The sequence below is a fragment of the Talpa europaea genome (assembly GCF_964194135.1).
Source record: "Talpa europaea genome assembly, contig: HAP1_SCAFFOLD_320, whole genome shotgun sequence".
NCBI classification, from domain to species: domain Eukaryota; kingdom Metazoa; phylum Chordata; class Mammalia; order Eulipotyphla; family Talpidae; genus Talpa; species Talpa europaea.
The window spans coordinates 1-20,610 of record NW_028167814.1 but is presented as its reverse complement, the minus strand read 5'-3'; the positions used below and the strand labels follow the sequence as shown (position 1 = coordinate 20,610).

Genomic DNA, 20,610 nt, shown 5'->3' with positions numbered 1-20,610 from the left:
CCTGGTCCCTTATTTAAGTTTTCTAGATTCCTGCTATGAGTGAGACCATCCGGTATTTTTCTTTTTCTTTCTGGCTTATTTCGCTGAGCATGATCCCTTCCAGCTCCATCCATGTTGCAGCAAATTGCATGTGTTTATCTTTTTTGAATGCTGAGTAATATTCCATGGTGTATATGTACCACATCTTCTTGATCCAGTCATCTATTTTTGGGCATTTGGGTTGTTTCCAAAGCTTAGCTATTGTAAACAGTGCTGCTAAAAACACCCAAAGCAGTGATAGTGAAGGCAAAGATATACACCTGGGATTACATCAAACTGAAAAGCTTCTGCACAGCAAAAGAGACATTAACCAAAACAGAGAGACATCCCACTGATTGGGAAAATATCTTTGCACTCCATCCAACTGATAAGGGACTGATCACAATAATATACAAGGAACTCACATGGTTCAACAAAAACAAAATAAACAATCCAGTCAAGAAATAGGCAGAAGAAATCAAAAGACATTTCTCCAAAGAGGAAATGCAAATGGCCAACAGGCATATGGAAAAATGTCCAACATCGCTGATAATCAGGGAAATGCAAATCAAAGCCACACTGAGGTACCACCTTACACCAGTAAGAATGGCACATATCAAAAAAAACAAGCAACAGCAAATGTTGGCAAGGATGTGGTGAAAAAGGAACTCTTCTACATTGCTGGTGGGAGTGCAAACTGGTCCAATCATTGTGGAAAGCCGTCTGGAGGTTCCTCAGTCTACTAAAAATGGAGCTACCATATGATCTGGCAATTCCACTCCTAGGGATCTACCCAAAGGACACAAAAACAGTGATTCAAAAGAGCACCTGTATGCCTATGTATATTGCAACACTATTTACAATAGGTAAAACCTGGAAACAACCCAAATGCCCAGAAATAGATGACTGGATCAGGGAGAGGTGGTATATATACATGATGGAATATTACTCAGCAATCAAAAAGATAAACTCATGCCATTCGCAGCAATGTGGATGGAGCTAGAAGGAATTATCCTCAGTGAAATAAGCCAGAAGGAAAAAGAAAAATATTGAATGGCTTCACGTATAACAGGAATATAGGGGGACCAAATAAGACATCAGTGTAAAAAAATAATAACAACAGTACAAAACACAACAAGGCAAAAACAGACAATTATAAACCAGAGACATACTGCAGGGGAGGAGGAGGGAGAGGGGTGAGAGGGAGGGAGGGAGGAGCACAGGGGACTGTGGTGATGGTGCATGGGTGCCTTAGGGAAGTAAATTCTATGGGGACTCAATCTTAGGGGGTGAGGGGAAGCAAATATTGTCCAAAAATGTAAAAAAATGATAAATGTTAAAATAAAAAAATCTGAAAATAAATAAAGAGAATGCATCAGTAAATCTTCAACCTTCTCCTTTTTAGACTGTTGGAAGCGCCCAGTACCTTATGTAACCAGGTTTCTCTCACCCGTTGTTCTCAGTTGAAATTATCAGCTGAAACATTAATATAACGTGGAAGCCCTGGGCACTCAGAGGGCTAGAGCAAGAGGGCCTGTGAGAACCAGTGAGGCTGAGAACGAATGGAAACAAAGACCATGTGACCAGGAATACTGCACCATGGTGGCAAAGGACACATGCACTTGTGAAGTCAGCAGTAAAGCTGTGGGCGTGGCCCTGAGAGCCATTCCCCACAGGGTGTGAAGGACACGTGTGTGGGGAGCCCTGGACCCGAGGGGCCGGTGCCAATAATTTGACAAGTTTTCAACCGAAACTTCAAATCACATTAGGATAATGTCTTCTCTAATTTACATATTCCTGTACTTTAAAGAGTGTTTCCTTTTCTAATATTCATAGTTGTCTTTGTAAGTCATTCCCATTTTTTAATTATTTGAAATGGATGCTCAGATTGCCAACATAAATGCTAACTTTTCAGATAATGCTCCTCCTTGTCACACCAAGAATGGAGAACTCTCTCTCTGTCACTTCCTTAAGCCCCATAGGAAGATCAACAAGGTAGAAATTATGCTTAAAAGTCAGGTTGCTTACCTGATAGCTTGTTAGAGCTGAGTGAGAGCCCATGTTTCCATAGCTCTACCAGAATATGCATGCAGCTGGCTGTCCCAAAATAGGGTAGAAAATGTCAGTTGGAGTTTATAATAAACCAGACTGGATTCTTTCAAAGTTAAAGCTGATCCAGTTTACATAGTGGGGAAAAAAAGCTGCTCATGGAGCCTGTTTTTCCCAAGAAAAGTACAGTCATTATGGCATTACAATTGGTTTGAGCTTTCAGAAAGAGCCTTTGGAAATCAGGAAATCTATGACGTATGTAAGTGAACTCAGCAAGATGCTGTTGCGCTCAGCACCTGGCACGAAGCACTTCCTCACGCAGGACACGCCTGTCTCCACAGAGCCAGCCACCTCCTGGGAGCTCCCACAGCACATGCACAGCCCCTGGGGAGATGAAAGCTAATGAGAGTCAAGAATAAAGTCAACACCACATAGAAAGTTTTCTTCATCAGCACAGCTATGTGACCACTCACCAGGATGAATGAGCAGCCCCACTTTGAGTACAAAGAGTTTTGTACTAAGATTTCTGTCAAATGCCCTAATTTCAGGCTTCAGCGCCACAAGTGCATACAGTGAATTAAGGGAGATCCAGTCAAATCTCTTGGTAAAGAGAGAGAGGGAAAGAAGAAGGCAGAAATAATAGAGAGGCGGGGCCGGGGGTGGGGGGAGAGGGAGAAACATACAGAGATTGACTTTCCATCTGGAAGTTAACCCACCCACCCTAGAGTTCGCCCATGGAAATGAATGGCTCCAAGAAGCAGAATGCTGGAGAAACAATGGGTCAAGCATGCAGTTACCTCCATGAGCCTCTCCTCCTAAGTTGAAGATCTCGATACTTATGTCTAGTCTTTGCCGATAGTTATTAGACTCTGCATTTTCACTGCATTTATTTAGTAGAATATATCATCGCATCAGGAACATTGGCTTGGTGCCATGTCATAGCCCTGATATTTCCCTCAGAAGATGTATGGGCATGATTTATCACCTAGGACCTTTCAGGGATACCCACTTTTTTCTGTTGCATTTTAGTTGTAATTATTGGAGGGTGTAAGCCTGGCTTCTTCTTTCTGCTGCCACCTTGCTGGACTTCTACTCACAAATCCTTATTTACTGCAGTGATCGTGGTTTTATAGTCTGAGTCCATACTTAAGGGAAGATTCTAACCAAACCTTCCTAATCCTTGTAATCTTGAAAAAGTTTAAAACAGGAATGTGCTAAACTTTGAAAAATAAGAAATTGATGCCATCTTGTGGTTATGAAGTAATTTTTTTATCTTTTTTTATTAAAGAATCATTGTCAAAATCAGAACTACCTTAAACAATTTCCCCATGTTCCTGAACACTCAAAAGTCACTTTCTCTTTTAGAATATTGCTAATGCATAGATACTTTTTTCCGTGACAATCAGACTCGTTATTTCAACCAGGTAGTGCCAGTTTCCCGAAAAAAAAATCATTTTTATGATTATACTTGATTTTTTTTTTAATCAGGCGGATCGTAATTCTGAATGCTAGGGTAATGCATTCATGGAAAAAGATTCTAAAACATTTTCCAGGCATTCACATGATAATCAACAAATGTCTTTGAGAGATGGTCCAAAGCACTGGAAACAGCAGTGACTTGATTTTTGAGTCTTTGAAAGTGTCGATTGACTTCCAGAAAGCATAGGGTTATAGGAAGGTTGTTCTTCTTCCAAGGAACTTATTGATCACAGAAATAAGATTGATCAATTCTTATTGATCAAGAAATAGCATGATCCAAGATGTCATACCAATTCCCACATTTTATAGACTAGACTGGAGGAATATGCCAAGAACTGCCTGATGAGTATTCTTATGAATGCAAAATGGAAACAAGGATTGGTGCCGTCCTTCCTCTGCATTGTACAGTCTGGGCAGGTCAATTCCTGATATTAAAGGGATTTCCCCACAAGTAATCATGTTTCAGTGACATGCACTTAAACTAGCAGATAGGGCCTCTTAGTCTAACATGATGTGGTATTTTTAGTTAAGCTTAGTAATGTACTTAATATTTACTAGGGATTATATACATAAATATGCATATATAAATTAATTTGCACTACTTATTAACAGGAAGGATGAAAATACTAGAGAACTTGAAGGATAAATGTGGAGTTGGCCACAGCAAAGTGAAAAGGAAAAAGAGAAAAAATGAGTTGAGGAGGGAGAGATAAAGACCAAAAAGGTATTACATAGGCACAGGCTTTGAGCGCCACAGGTGATGGCAGAAGGTTCAAGAGATCTACCTGACCTAATACCTCACCACATGAGGGCGCAGGAGGCACCACCAGTGGCGCAACAGTTGAGCACTGGGTTGCGAAGCTGCCTGCAGCTTCTACAGCGCCGGCTTGATCCCTGGCCACCGGGCAAGTGTCCCACATGGCGCACAGACCTCTCCTGCCACCCACTGCTCCCCTCAGCAGTGAACGTCTTCACTCGTCCTGCTCTGCTCTCCCCTCTGGCTCTGGTGAATTCTCTCACCCTCCCGAGCTTCTGACTTTACCCAGTGCTTGTATAAATAAACAACAACAACAACAACAAAACACATGTGCTGAGTGGGGTGAAAAAATAATCACAAAAGCCAGTATTTGCTGCATACTCACCACACGCTGGGTAGAATGTTATGATCTGATTGTACAGTATTTCATCTAATGCTCTTTGAGAAGAGAAAAAAAATAGGGGAACGTCCAGTACTTTAAAATTGGATCTCTAGATGGGGATTTTTCATAGATTTTTTCCCCCCTTCAACTATAAATATCTAGATACACTTTTTAACCTGTGTGGCATTCTTCTCAGCAATACCTTTCATGATGCCCATTCATTGACTAAACAAGTATGCCAGGCATTTATTTATTTTTTTGAGAGGCTGAAACATTAAGAAACAAAATGCTATGTAGACACAGATTCTTGATGTCACTCTAAAAAGTGAGTTGTCAACTAAAAAAATGGCTGAAATCAGGATTATATCTTCTGTGCTGAAGCTAGAAACAGGACAACTCTTATACTCCAAACCTTGCAGCAAATTAAATGCAGGAATGGAAAAGTGACTTCCTTTCTAGAGATGAGCATGCAAAAATAACAGCAGTGGTGGGGGGAACCTCGAAGACCCTACTTAACTGTAGGCAGTTCAAGGGCCAGAAAATACCTTGTTTTGTGCTGAAGATTGTGAAATTATGTGTTTTTTTCATAGGTCATGGATTAAAAATGATGCTAGTTAAGTGTCAATGAACTATTTTTACTCTTTGAATATGAAATGTACAAATCTCCAGGGTGATGGTGGCAGTGGTGCCTCCTGCACCCTCATGTGGTGAGGTATTAGGTCAGGTAGAACTCTTGAACCTTCTGCCATCACCTGTTTAACCTCTTAGTGCATTTCATAACCTCCCAATGCAGGTAACTCAACTTATGTGACCTGACATAATTAATAATCAATAAAATACAAACTAGACACACACATAGAAATACTATACACATTTTCATGACACAAAAATATTTTAATATTCCTTTTGATTTAATTTTAATATTCCTTTAATAAAATGTAAGAAACAATTACAGTGTTATGTAAACAGCCCAGGGGAAGAATTTTCATTATTTAGCATTCAGATCATATAATTTTTCTTCAAAATCTGTACATATTCTTGTGATGTTTTCCAAAGCAGATCTTGATTTGAACATCAGTAGATCCTAGAGGAGAAGCTCGATAGGATACAGACTCAAATTCAGCAGCAGCTAGAAAAAAGAAAACAAGCCCAAAGAATGATATATTTTTAATATTTTATTTTATATAATTCTTACATCATTTTTCATCTTTGTACAATGTATGCATTTTCATTTGGGTTATATTCCCCATACAATTGCAGCCCCCCCCCCTTATTTTGATCCTAGTCCTTCCTCTCCACTCCTCCCAAAGTGTGTCTCTGGTTTATAGTTGCTTGTTGATTTTTTTTATTATTATATCTTTTTTTATTTTTTTATTTTTTAAATAATAAATTTTATTTTTATATTCCCCACACAATTGCAACCAAACATTTCTGACCCCAATCCCTCCCCTCCCGCCCCCCACCCCCAAAAAAGCATCTCTGGTTCATAGATTTTTGTTGATTTTGATTTTCACTTTCTTATAGTTATTCATTTTCCTGGTCCCTTATTTAAGTTTTCTTGATTCCTGCTATGAGTGAGACCATCCGGTATTTTTCTTTTTCTTTCTGGCTTATTTCACTGAGCATGATCCCTTCCAGCTCCATCCATGTTGCTGCAAATTGCATGTGTTTATCTTTTATGAATGCTGAGGAATATTCCATGGTGCATATGTACCACATCTTCTTGATCCAGTCATCTATTTTTGGGCATTTGGGTTGTTTCCAAAGCTTAGCTATTGTAAATAGTGCTGCTATAAACATAGGGGTGCAGGTGTTCTTTGGAATTGATGTTTCTGTGTCCTTTGGGTAAATACCTAGGAGTGGAATTTCTGGATCATATGGAAGCTCTATGTTTAGTAGGTCCAGAAATCTCCACACAGCTCTCCATAGTGGTTGGACCAGTTTGCACTCCCACCAACAGTGCAAAAGAGTTCCTTTTTCTCCACATCCTCACCAACATTTGTTGTTGCTAGTTTTTTTAGTATGTGCCATTCTCACTGGTGTAAGATGGCATCTCATTGTAGTTTTGATTTGCATTTCCCTGATGACAAGTGATGTTGAATATTTTTTCATATGCCTGTTGGCCATTTGCATTTCCTCTTCAGAGAAGTTTCTTTTTAGCTCTTCTGCCCATTTTTTGACTGGATTATTTTCTTTGTTGTTGTTGAGTCTCATCAGCTCTTTGCAGATTTTTGTGATCAGTCCTTTATCATTAGTGTTGTGTGCAAAAAGGTTCTCCCAGTTGGTGGGGTTTCTCTTTGTTTTGGTTATTGTCTCTTTTGCTGTGCAGAAGCTCTTTAATTTGATGTAGTCCCAGCTGTTGATTTTTGCCTTCACTATCACTGCTTTGGGTAATGTGTCTGTAAAGATGTCTTTGATGTGAATATCACGTAGTGTTTCGCCTATATTTCCTTCTATGTATTTTATGGTTTCAGGTCTTATGTCTAGTTCTTTAATCCATTTTGAGTTGATTTTTGTATATGGTGTGAGGTAGTGGTCAAGCTTCATTCTTTTGCATGTAGCAACCCAGTTTTCCCAGCACCATTTATTGAACAAACTTTCTTTGCTCCAATGCATAGTCTTTGCTCCTTTGTCAAAGATTAGTTGATCATAAATCTGTGGGTTTATTTCTGGATTTTCTATTCGATTCCTTTGGTCTGTATGTCTGTTCTTGTTCCAATACCATGCAGTTTTGATGATTATGGCTTTATAGTATAGTTTGAAGTCTGGGAGTGTGATGCCTCCATTCCCTTCTTTTTTTTCATGAGAGCTTTGGCTATTCGGGGTTTTTGGTGATTCCATATGAATTTCATCAATAATTGTTCTATTTCTTTGAAGAATGACATTGAAATTTTGATTAGAACAGCATTGACTCTGTATATTTCTTTTGGTAGGATGGCCATTTTAATAATGTTTATTCTTCCAATCCATGAGCAGAGGATGTTTTTCCATTTCTTTGTGTCTTCTTCTATTTCTTTTAACAGTGCTTTATAGTTTTCTTTGTATAGGTCCTTTACCTCTTTTGTTAGATTTATTCCCAAATATTTGATTTATTTTTGTTTCAATAATAAAAGGGATGTTTTTTTTTTATTTCTTCTTCAGATTTATTGTTTGTGTATAGGAAGGCTACTGACTTTTGCGTGTTGATTTTGTATATTGCCACTTTACTGAACTGATTGATGAGTTGAATTAGTTTTTCTGTGGAATTTTTGGGGTTCTCTATGTATATTATCATATCATCTGCAAATAATGATAGTTTGACTTCTTCTTTTCCTATTTGGATTCCTTGTATGTCTTTCTCTTGTCTTATTGCTCTGGCTAAGACTTCCAGTATTATATTGAAAAGCATTGGTGAGAGTGGACATCCTTGTCTTGTTCCAGATCTTAATGGAATTGCTTTCAGCTTTTCGCCATTGAGAATGATACTGGCTGTTGGCTTGTCATAGATGGCCTTTATGATGTTGAGGTATGTTCCTTGCATCCCAAGAATTTCAAGGGCTTTTATCATGAATGGGTGTTGCACTTTGTCGAAAGCTTTCTGAGAATCTATTGGTATTATCATATGTTTTTTTATATTTCTTTTTGTTGATGTGTTGGATAACGTTGATTGATTTTCGGATGTTAAACCATCCTTGTGTCCCTGGAATGAATCCTACTTGGTCGTGGTGAATTATCTTATGGATACATTGTTGGATTCTGATAGCTAAAATTTTATTGAGGATTTTTGCATCAGTGTTCATTAGGGAATTGGCCTGTAGTTTTCCTTTTTTGTGTTGTCCTTGTTCGGTTTTGGAATTAGTGTAATGTTAGCTTCATAGAATGTGTTTGGTACTGTCCCTTCCTTCTCAATTTTTTGGAAGAGTTTGTGAAGGATAGGCACTAATTCGTCTCTGAATGTTTGGTAGAATTCATTTGTAAATCCATCAGGTCCTGGGCTTTTGTTTATGGGGAGGTTTTTGATTACCATTTTAATTTCGCTGCTTGTAATTGGTCTGTTTAGGTGTTCTATTTCTTCTTTATCTAGCTTTGGGTGATTGTAGAGTTGTAGGAATTTGACCATCTCCTCTAGATTGTTGAACTTGTTTCCATATAACTGTTCATAGGAGTTACTGATTATTCTTTTGATTTCTGCTGTGTCCGTTGTGATTTCTCCTTTTTCATTTATGATCCTGTTTATTCGTGCTTTCTCCCTTTTTTCCTTTGTGACCCTGGCTAGGGGTTTGTGTATTTTATTGATTTTTTCAAAGAACCAGCTCTTGGTTTCATTGATCTTTTGGATTATTTTTTTAATTTCAATTTCATTTATTTCTGCTTTGGTTTTTATTATTTCTTTTCTTCTACTGGTTTTGGGGGTTTTTTTGTTGTTCTTTTTCTAGATCTTTGAGCTTCGAGATTAGGTTGTTTCTTTGAGTTCTTTCTTGTTTCTTTATGTGAGCTTCTATTGCTATATATTTTCCTCTTATTACTGCTTTTGCTGCATCCCATACATTTAGGATATTGGTGTTCTCCTTGTCATTCAATTCAAAGAATTTTTTAATTTCTTCTTTGATATCCTCATAAGTCCAGTGGTCTTCCAGTAGTGTGGTTATTAATTTCCATGAGGTAGGAAAGTTCCTTGCCTTCTTTTTATGGTTTATTTCTAGTTTGATGCCTTCATGGTCAGAAAAGATGGTTGGTATGATTTCAATCTTGGTGTATCTGTTGATGTTTGTCTTGTGCCCCAGTATGTGATCGATCCTGGAGAATGATCCGTGTGTGCTGGAGAAAAATGTGTACTCCATTTTTGGTGGGTTTAGTGTCCTATAGATGTCTGTCAAGCCCAAATGCTCTACGTCCTTTTTAGAGCTTTAGTTTCTTTACTTATTTTTTGTCTTGTTGATCTATCCATTTTTGATAGTGGTGTGTTGAATTCTCCCACTACTTATGTGTTTTCTCTGATGTGTTTTCAGAGAGGACAACAGTTGTCTGATATAGTTTGGTGCTCCTTCGTTTGGTGAGTATATGTTAATGAGTGTTATTGCTTCTTGAAGTATTGTCCCCTTGATCATAATGTAGTGACCATTGGGGTCTCTTTTTATTTTTTTGAGTTTGAAATCTGTTTTATCTGATATAAGTATAGCTGTTCCTGCTTTCTTTCTTTTTTGGTCCATTTGCTTGTAGGATTGTTTCCCATCCTTTAACTTTGAGTCTATTTTTATCTTTTGTAGCTAAATGTGTTTCCTGGAGACAGCAAAAGGTTGGGTTTTGTTTCTTAATCCAGGCTGCAACTCTGTGTCTTTTTATTGAAGAGTTTAGTCCATTGACATTTAGAGTTAATATTGATGTTAGCATCTGTATTTGCCATTGTGTTTGTCTTTCCTTTGATTTTATTTATTTATTCTTTTAACAACTTTTTTTTTTTTTGGCCTTCTTTCGCTGTTATTTGTCCCTCTGAGGTTCTGGATTTGGGATTCCTCATAGTAGTTTTTGGAGTGGGGGTTTAGTCGTAATGAAATTCCAGAGTTTCTGTTTGTCTGGGAAGGTCCTTATTCTTTTACAGTCTCTTAAAGGAGAAATAGATGTTGAATGTTGGTTTTCCATAAAGTCATGGTTGAAAGGAGGAGGGGGTGCTGGCCTGTTGCCTTCAGGGCCTGTGGACCTTTGGCTTCCCCGGGAGCAAGGCCGCCTCCATCCTGGCTGCATTCACTGTGTCCAGCCCGTGGTCATCGTCGGGGTCAAGGGCTCGCCTTCGTGTGTGCTCACACCTCTGTCTCCTGCCTTCAGTCTCTGCAAGCCTGTCGGGGCATCGCCCCTGGCCTTCAGTGCTTTGCTGGTGGCCTTCCGCCCGACCCCTGGGCGTCTGCCACCGACCTGCGCCCCGGCTCCACCCACTCCCAAAGACCACCAGCCCCTCCTGCCTGGGCCTCCTGCCTGCCAGCCCAGCTGACCACTGCCCCCCCTCCCCCGCCAGTGCACCTGCTTCTCTACCAGGGACCCCGCCGCCCCCAAACACGCGCTTGCCCGCAGGCACACACAAATCCTCATGCGCACACACAACACACGCGCACATGCACACACACACACACAGGGCCAGCTCGGGGCAGGCGGCCGGCACAGCCCAGCACCCCGGGCCTTGAAGCTGGCGTGCAGCTCGCCACCCACCCTGCCTCCACAGGCTGGCATGGCTCGCCTCGGTACTCGGCCTCTGACAGCCCAGGCGCCGGCAGGCCTGCGTCCCCAACCCGGCCAGCGGCTCCACAGGGCCCGAATGGACACTGACCGCCGCAGCTACAAGTGGCCCCCTCCTCGCCAGCCTGCGGTCGCTTGCCCAGGGCACAGCCTGCCCCCAGCCAGCAGACACCAGCCCCCATAGCCCTGCTGGGGCCGACCCGGGCACCCGGGACCCCGGTGGGCACTGTGGGCGGGCGCCCAGACACCGGCGGGCGGGTGGTGCCGGCCAGGCTCCAGGAGAGAAGGCTGGTTCTGGCTGTACCACGGGGGGGCCATGGGTTTCACTTTTTTGGTTCTGGGGATGGCAGTGGGCCTTGGGTGCGCCTTTGGCTGGCCACTGAGTGGTTTGTGCTGTGTATTTCTTGAGCAAGCTTTGGGATTGGGTGACTATTTTTGGGAGTATCAGGAGTGGGTAGAGTGCTGTGGATTATGGCAGACTATAGGAAGGTGATGACAACAGCTAGGAAAACAACCCAACTGTTTCAAACACTGATGAATCTACCCATGTTGGGGTTTGCCTTACATTTGGGTAGAAAGCAGGATGATTGAATTTAAATGGGTAAATTAATCCTTGGAAACCTGGGCAGGGATGAAGGGGTGGGGGGCCACAAGCAGATGGTAAGACCTTCCCAAGAGAGTATGGCCAAATTGAACACCATTCTATGGCAAGTAGTAGTATATTGAGATTGTAGACTATTTCAAATTTGGCATTTTAGAAATGACAAAATTTATTATGCCAACTATTAAATCAATTTCTGATAAAATCTGGAAAATATTTCTCTTCTCAAACATAGTTTAACTGTACTTGTGTTTAATAGATAACATCGTTATCTTTTAGAAAGATGTGGCCTCCACCCCAAACATACAGTTTTTGAAGTGTAATCATGTCCAATTCAGCCCGACGCTGTCAAGTTATTAGAATATTCAGAAAATTAGCCATTTTGCTTCCAGGGATGCCTCAATTTGACTGACCATTGGAATCGTGTGAGGAAAATTTTAGACACAATGATTCTGCAGCTTCATTGTAAACCTACTGAATCAAGATCTGTTGATCTGGGGTCTTAGGAAATCTAAAGTTTGATCATTCTCCGATTATTTTGATAAACTGCTTCTATCAAGTTTCTTGTAGGGTTCTAGAATATCATCAGTCTCCTACAGTGTCCATTTTCATATCTTTCCTTCACTTACAATTATTAACAGTTGCTTTGAGAACATCAGCACAACTAGTCAAAGTAAAGTCACTGTAGCCAACAATTTACCTTCCTACCTCAGTGTCTAAAAAAATTACATAAAAATGAGAATCTTGTAAAAGGGATTGAGACTAAACATGTCCTGTGTAGCTCTCACTAACCTTTTTACATTTGAACTTCATCTGTGTTATGTACTTATCTTAAATATTTATAAATATTGTTTTCAAGAAGTATTGCAAAAGGAAAATATTCATCATGTTGAAATTTTTTGTAACCCAAGCGATTTAATTTTGCTCTGAAATTTGTGTGTGAGTGTTTGGACCCTAAATTAAACTCAAGGCACCAGCAGTTTGAGAAAAAGTGGAACACATCGATGGTGCAGAAACCTTTTAATAAAAAGAAAGTTTTGCTATGTGAATATGATCTGAAAAGTTATTTTCATCACATACTGTTTTAGAATCAGTAGCTCCATTTCCTTAGTTGTCTCTCCTAGTCTTCCAACTCAGTTTATTTTTCCTATAGAAGTCCAGAGAGACTTTTATCAATCATTTGTTTAAAACTGTTCACATAAAATTAAAACATAAAACCACAGGTGGCTGTCAATATTTTAAAATGTAATGTGGTTATTGTGGAGGAAAAGTACTGCATACATGCTTTCAAATGCTCTCTCTGTATTCCCATTTCTGGTGGTCCAACAGAGAAACAGAAAAGTCTTGTGTTGATCCAAAAACAGTACATTTCAAAACAATTTTTTTTTGCAATTAATAGCAACTTTTCTAGAACCCTCTTCATCAATAAAGGAGAATCTTGAAACCGTTTTAGCAGGATGCTTTCATGCATTTTATTAACCACATACTATCTCTGTTGTACAGGAACCCTTTAGGTTGCTGTTAATAGCTAGTTGGAATCAGGAAATGAGTGCAAAGATAATTGGATGTGGGTACTTTCTCAACTACAGCTGCCTGCCCTTTAGTGTTGTGTTCAATTCACACACAACTCCTTGAACACTAGTGTGGAATTAACCATCTGCTGTGCTCCAGTACATGTATGTGGTTCTGAAACACCATCAGGGAATTAGTGCTTGGCCAGCTGCATAAGAAGATAGTTAAGTTAAAGCACAAAATGCCAACTTTTATTTTCCCTCTTTGAATTGGTATAGTTGGTCTGGGATAGTGCATGGGAATTAAAGGTCTCCAGGAGACAGATGTAGAATGATTGCAGGAGAGATTTCAGAACAGGTCCAAATCAAGAATGTCATGAATTGATGGAATTTGAGTATGGAAGCTGCTGCTAAAAATTCATCATTTTTCCCTCCCTATTTACAGGTTTAGCTGTATACGAAACAAAATGTTTATTGCAGTAGTTGGAGTGATTTCTGTTGCCTTGGCAGTGGTGAGTGGCTTTGGCCTCATGTTATTCGTGGGGGTGCCATTTGTGACAATAGTTGTACATGCACCATTTCTAATACTAGATGAATAACGCACATGTTAGGCTACACTATGAGTATTGGGGAGAAAGTAGATAACAGAATGAGTTTATGATAGATTAAGTAAAAGAATGTGCTTAGATGACTACAGATCCAAAATAAGATGTGAAAAATGAAGACAAACATTAAATTGTGTTTTCAGAACTGGAAAAAATAAGGACCCCAAATGCAAAAGTAAAGACAATGACATGAGCAGGAAGTTCTCTCTCTCTCTCTCTGTCACACACACACACATGCACAATCCTGAAAAGGTAAAATACAAGTCACTGGAAATGTAAGGGGGGCAAATATATGACATCTCACCCAAGGGATGCAAATTAAACCAAAACTGAGATGCCTTGTTTTCTTATTAAATTAGTAAGTATTGCGAGACTGAAACTTTTGGGGTGGTTGTGTGTAATGAACACTGTCTTCTACTGCTTGGAGAAGACTGTCAATTGACTCATACTTTTCTTAGTCCAATATTTGTATCAAATCAAAAGGCTTAAAAGGGGATTCAAGGTTCCTGTCTTTCACCTCTCCATTCTACTTCTAGCAATTTGTCCTAATAATTGAAAACAATGCTCCAAAAATTAGAGAAAGTATGTTCATTTCTGTGTGATTGAGAATTGAAAACCATCTCCCCTGTCCACAGGAGATTGGTGAATTCAAACATAGGAAACCTCTATATTCCCACCAAGAAACAGACTAGACGGAAAACTAGTGTGCGTGTGCCTGTAAATGATGTTGTGCCTCTCAAGTCATACTGCAATGATAGACTGATGCTGTGGTGGTCAGATAGGTTCAGTAACAGAACGTTGGCTGGAAGTGTTTCTGCATTTCTGTGAAATGCCTTATGAGAGAAAATGGTCTCTCAAGTAATTGAGTGGAATCAGAAACAGATTGCTAATCCTGCTTGAACTAACACGCATCCACCAGGTTTCCTGATCTCAACACTGAGGCACCATAATTGGAGAGGAGGAGTATACTGTGCTGTGTGGAAATAATAGGAATCCGTGCAAAGCACAAGCTCATTACAGAGGGAGGAGTGTGCTCTGTTGTGGACACAGAGACAACCAAGGAAAGTGTTACCTAAGCACAGACTGTGCAAGATAAATAAAATCTGAAGGGACAAAGAATAAGACCTTAAGGGACAAAGGATCATTTCACTTAGATGTGGAATATAGGGAAACTAGACAAAGGGTCAGACAAAGACAAACTTTCAAAGCAAATCTTGAAAGCTGTCCTAGAGCTGAGACAGCCAGGAAGCAGGGGGAGGGCGGGGTGGCAAGAGGGACAGGGAGGAAAGCACAAGGACTCTGGTGGAGGACCACAGGTGTGCTGGTGCTGGGAGAGCGAAAGTGGCCACACCTGAGGGGAGAAATCCTAGACTGTCAAAAACTCAACAAGGATGTAAAACAATGTTGCTTCATTCAAAAGAGAAAAAGGGGGAAACCTTTTGAATTGTGCTATTTACACTTTCATGGATATGAATATACATTAAGATATTTTTTAACAGGTGTTGCATTGATGACATGCTTATCATGATTTCTGCCTGGCAGAAGACCAACATCATGGACAGCGTACAACAGCGAATGTCTGACGTCTACTCCCACGTGGCGGTGTCCATCACCATCACCACTCTCACAAATGTCCGGGCATGCTTTACAGGGGTGATGACCTCCTTTAAGTCCGTGCAGTACTTTTGCATTTACACGGGAACAACCTTGCTCTTCTGTTATTTTTATAACATCACCTGTTTTGGAGCCTCTATGGCCCTAGATGGTAGGAGAGAAGTGGCCTGACTGTGCTTGTTGCAAAAGTCAGAGGGTCACCCGGACCAAAATTTTTCCTCGCTGATAATGTGCTGCTGCTCCCATTTGGTTCTATTTGAACTGATGAAGAATCGAGCATCCATCCAATCAACTTGTTCTTTAGAGATTATTTTGGCCCCTTTCTCACAAACACTAAGTCCAAGTTGTGATAGTGGTTTTATACCTTCTGTACATTGCATTCAGTATATATGGCTGTTTCCAAGAGCAGGAAGGTTTAGACCTTCGGCATTTGGCAAGTGACGATTCTTATATCACACCCTATTTTAACATCCATGAAGAGGATTTTTCAGATTATGGTCCCATAGTGTAGGTTATCATGACTGAAGCAGTTGGCTACCGGGATAAAGACACTAGGCAAACATTGGGCAAATGTCTGACCACTTTTGAAAACAGTGACTATGTCATTCAAAATCTAACTCAGTTTTGGTTACAAGCATATATACAGTATATGGAAGACAACATCTTAGCTGTAAATGGCAGAGATAGTTTTATAAACAACATTCCTGGTTTTTTTAGTGCATATTCCAATTTTTACATATGATATTAATATTTCATTATCACATGAGATTACTTCTTCCCGGGCCTTCATACAGACCACGGGTGTTTCTTCTTCGTGCAGTAAGAAGAACATGTTATTCCAATAACGAAGTATAGCCAAAAGGTGTGAGATCCCCCTAATGGTGTATAACCTAGCATTTATCTATTTTGATCAATATTCTGCTATCTTAGAAAACACTATTGGAAGTGTCATCGTTGCATCCATAGCTATGTTCATTGTTTCTTTATTGTTAATTCCCGACTCATTGTGATCCTTTTGGGTCACTCTTTCTATTGGGTCTGTGATTGTAGGAATAACAGGTTTCATGGGATTCTGGCATGTAAACCTTGATCCGTATCCATGATGAATCTTGTGATTTGTATAGGGTTTTCTTTTGATTTTTGTGCACATATTTCTTATGCATTTGTTTCCAGTTCTAAACCCTCAGCAAACCAAAAAGCAATTGAGGCATTGTTTTTGCTAGGTTACGCAGACCTCTCCTGTCTCACCCGCTGCTCCCCTCAGCAGTGTGTTTTGGTAGTCTGCCTGTTCTGCTCTCCCCTCTGTCTCTGGTAAATCCTCTCATCCTTCCGTGCATCTGGTCTGTACCATGGTTCTTGTATAAATAAATAAACCTGAAAAAAAAAAAAGAATTAACCACTGAAGCCATCAGGTGCTGGACTTTTGTTTTTTGGTAGGAGTTTGATTGCTGATTCAATGGCCTTGCTAGTAATTGATCTGTTTGGAATTTCTTTATCAGTTAAATTTGATACCTAAATGGGACTTAAATGATAATGGATATATGTTTTATTTATAGATAAACAGATACAGATAATAAAAATAAGTATTAACTAATGCTGTAAAGAAAGGAAGTGATATTCCTGGTAATTGTAGGTTTAAAACTATTTTACTTTTTATTTTTTTACCAATAGAGAATAATAATTCTATCTCTCTTATTATATAGATAATTGAAAAGGATAAATTCTTTCTTTGAAAAGGAAACGGTTTTGAGACTTCTCAAGTTCAAGATGTTCTCAAAGGGCATCTGACTGCTAAGGGTCTCATTCTCCTCACTCTGCATGGATGATGCCCTAAACATACTCTTCCTGTCCAGATCATCAATAGAGGCAAGTCAGGGATTGGCAATGATGTCACCCACCAGGAGGAGCCACTAAAACCACGTCCTCCGTTAGCCATTATAAACCCAGTAGGAAGAACAGATTCAAAGAATGCCCTCCATTAGAAGAAGGAGGTGGGTTACAGATGGGTGGTTGACAACACTTCTGCCCTTTCTTTTTTTTTTTTTTTTTTGGTGAGAATATATATATATACATATATTTTAATTTAGACATCATTGTTCATTTTTAAACAATATTTGCTCCCCCCTTTCAGGTGTAGTCCCCATAGAATTTCCTTCACCAATTATGCTCAGTGAAATAAGCCAGAAGGAAAAAGAAAAATATAGGATGGTTTCACTTATAGCAGGGATATAGGGGAACCAAATAAGACATCAGTGTAAGAAAAATAACAGCAGTACAAAACCCAAAAAAGAAACATACAACTATTAATCAGAGACATCCTGCAGGGAAGGAGGAAGGACAGGGAGCAGAGGGAAGGAGGGAGGAGCACATGGGACTGGGGTGAGGGTGCACTTGCTTTTTTAACAGCTGTACTAATCGGCCTTTGTCCTGGTTTTACATTCCCAGTGTTAAAAGTACACAATTCATTTACTTCACAATTTGTTTTAAAGCACTTGCATTGTGGCAAACACTCTTCCTGGCTTTTAGCATAAAGCAATGAAGAAAGTGAACAGCAGTCTCTGCCCCTGGGCTGAGGAAGAAACACTCAAGGCAGATACTCAAATGCACATGTTAGGAAGTGATACCTGTCCAGGAGAAACCTGCCAATCACCGTGGAACCCAGCAAGGTCTTGTGAGCCCTCCGCACCACACAGGGAGCTGCATGCTTGTGCACAGGCTTATGGGAAGGGGGCTGCAATGTGTAAGGGACTGAGAAACGTGTGTTGTATGTATGTGTGTTAACATGCAGTGACTTGCAATTTGAAAAAGTGGGTAAAAAGAAGTACAAAAAAGTGGGTAAAAAGAAGTGAATATTTTAAAGTAAATCTTTTTCACCCATGAGAATTTATCAGAGACCTTCTAATATATATTCCCAGTACAAGTTCATTAGGTGCTCATTTTTACATTAAAAAATGCAAAGGCAAAGAACAGTACACATTGATTAAATAGTCTCTTGTCTAAGCAGCAGTAGTTTTCCACATTGAACTCAGATTTTCAGTGTGGCATTGAATATGTTTTAAACTTTCTGTGTGCACTGAAATCTCAGTTATCATTCTTTCCCTTTCAAACACGGAGGAAACACAGAGATGTGTGCTTAGGAATCACAGAGATGTGAAGTGCCCTATCATACTGTTTATGGTCCATTGTCTATATAGTGTGGTTTCTCCACCAGTACCTTTGGTGACCTGCTGTATCTCTTATAACACCTGTGTAAAGCCTCCCAGCATGTCAAAAATGTACTCTTTACTGTCACATTGTGTCATAATTGTACATGTGGCTTTGAAGCAATGAGTATTCTCCTAGCTTACGGTTATTTCTAAATCACGGTTTTAAGAATTTATCAGTGAATGCAGGTGGATAATGTTGGGATGTTGTAATAGTTCTTTCATTACACTTTATATTGGATAACAGGAGGTTTACATGGTTTCTTCTTTCATGGTAGGCTTACGGACACAGGGAAGAAGACAACCCAATGTGGTTCAGCGTCTTTACCAGAATCTGCGTTTGTAGCCAGTACGAAGCCTGTTGTGATTCCAGTGAATGTAGTCGGCGGGAGACATGAACCAGATAAAAATGGCACAAGGTAAAAACAACTCTTCCTTTAAGGTTCAAGGACAATGAGCTGTGATTGCTTTTGTCAGTCCAAGCAAAAAAAAAAGTCTCTATTATAGGCAAACAGTGCTGAAAGTTGAACGATGTAGATCATTGTGTTTTTGTCACTTCATCCTGGGAGTGTAGTTTTCCAAGCCTGTGTGGGCTTTAGGGGATATGTTCACAATTCATCGGGTGAATGCTGCGCTTGACACCCACCACTAATGCCTCATAATGCTGTATGACGGACATTAGGCCCCATCCCTATTTCATTCTCCTCCCAACCCCTTGTGCTTCAGTTGTTTATTCTGCATTTTTTTTTCAGATTTCTAGTTCTTTATATTAGTGACTGTGAAGGAGACCTAGTGCAATAAATACTTTAATATCTATCCATCATCAATTCATAAATTCAGTAAATAAATTCAGGTCAATAAAAGGAAACACACTCAATATATGATCATAGGGTTGTTTTTTTTTTATTTTCAATATAACTGCAAGTTGTTAACCATTTTGTTTCACAAGCAAGTGATTCGAAAAGAAGTAGACTATTACAGAAATACCAGATAATCATGGTAATGTATTTGCAACTATTCAAACAAGAGGAACTGTGTCTCACCATTATATCCCATGAGCTCTTGAAGGCTTACAGTACTGCGTATTCCGATTCTCTCCTGTTTTCACTCTTCAACTTTCAACAATAAGGGTCCCACTCATACATGGTCCAAACTTGCTTTCTAAAGGCTACAAGGATTTTTCACTCTATGATAACAACACATATCTCTTTAGACCCATGGGCAATGTCTGCCTCGATGGCAATCATTCTCCCACCACATAATGTTTTCATTTGAATGTAGGCTCGGTTCATTTCAGTGGGAGAGCTCACTTACCAGGTTTCTCCCTCCCATTTCTCGTTTTTTGACCTCAGTCTATTTTTCCTGTTTCTTATCAAAGCCCATTACCTATGGACAAATTGAGGTTTCCCAGGATCTTTGGTCCCATGACTTTTCCCTCCTTGAATTTGATAGATGCCCAAAGTTTCATGTACGCTGCCAGACTTTCCTTAATTCCTGACATGTGTTCACTGCACCTGCTCTGGGTCCTCTCTCCGTGTATTTGGCACTGGATCACTGAGATCAGAAAGACATCTTTTGTTTTTGTCTATGGGTGATGCCATTTTAAGTTTCGTGGAAGAGAGACTGATGAGGTACATCTTATGTCCATATGACCCTGCTATCACTGCAAGATACCTGTAGTGAATATTTAAACGTAAATCTTTTTCACCCATGAGAATTTATAAGAGACCTTCTAATATATATTCCCAGTACAAGTTTAATTAGGTGCTCATTTTTACATTAAAAAATACAAAGGCTAAAGAACATTACCCATTGAATAATTAGTCCCTTGTCTAAGCAGCAGTAGTTTTCCACAGTGAACTCAGATTTTCAGAGTGGCATTGAATATGTCTTAAAATTTCTGGGGGCACTGAACTCTCAGTTATTGTTCTTTCCCTTTCAAACACAGAGGAATCACAGAGATGTGTGCTTAGGAAACACAGAGATGTGATGTGCCAATCATACTGTTTACGATCCATCGTCTATGTAGAGTGGTGTCTCCAACGGTGCCTTTGGTGACCAGCTCTATTTCTTTTTTCTTTTTTTTTTGTTTTTATTTTTTATTTTTTTAACATAATAAATTTAATTTTTATATTCCCCCATACAATTGCAACAACCCCATTCTGACCCCAGTCCCTCCCCTCC

The 20,610-nt window shown here is 39.7% G+C and overlaps 1 pseudogene across 1 annotated transcript; it reads left to right on the top strand.

Moving 5' to 3' along the window:
- The first annotated feature begins 10,884 nt into the window (after nt 1-10,884).
- On the top strand, nt 10,885-16,446 carry LOC311188136 (patched domain-containing protein 3-like; annotated as a pseudogene). Its single transcript has 3 exons — nt 10,885-11,022; nt 13,409-13,596; nt 15,109-16,446. The product of its transcript is annotated as a patched domain-containing protein 3-like (transcript).
- The last annotated feature ends 4,164 nt before the right edge of the window (nt 16,447-20,610 follow it).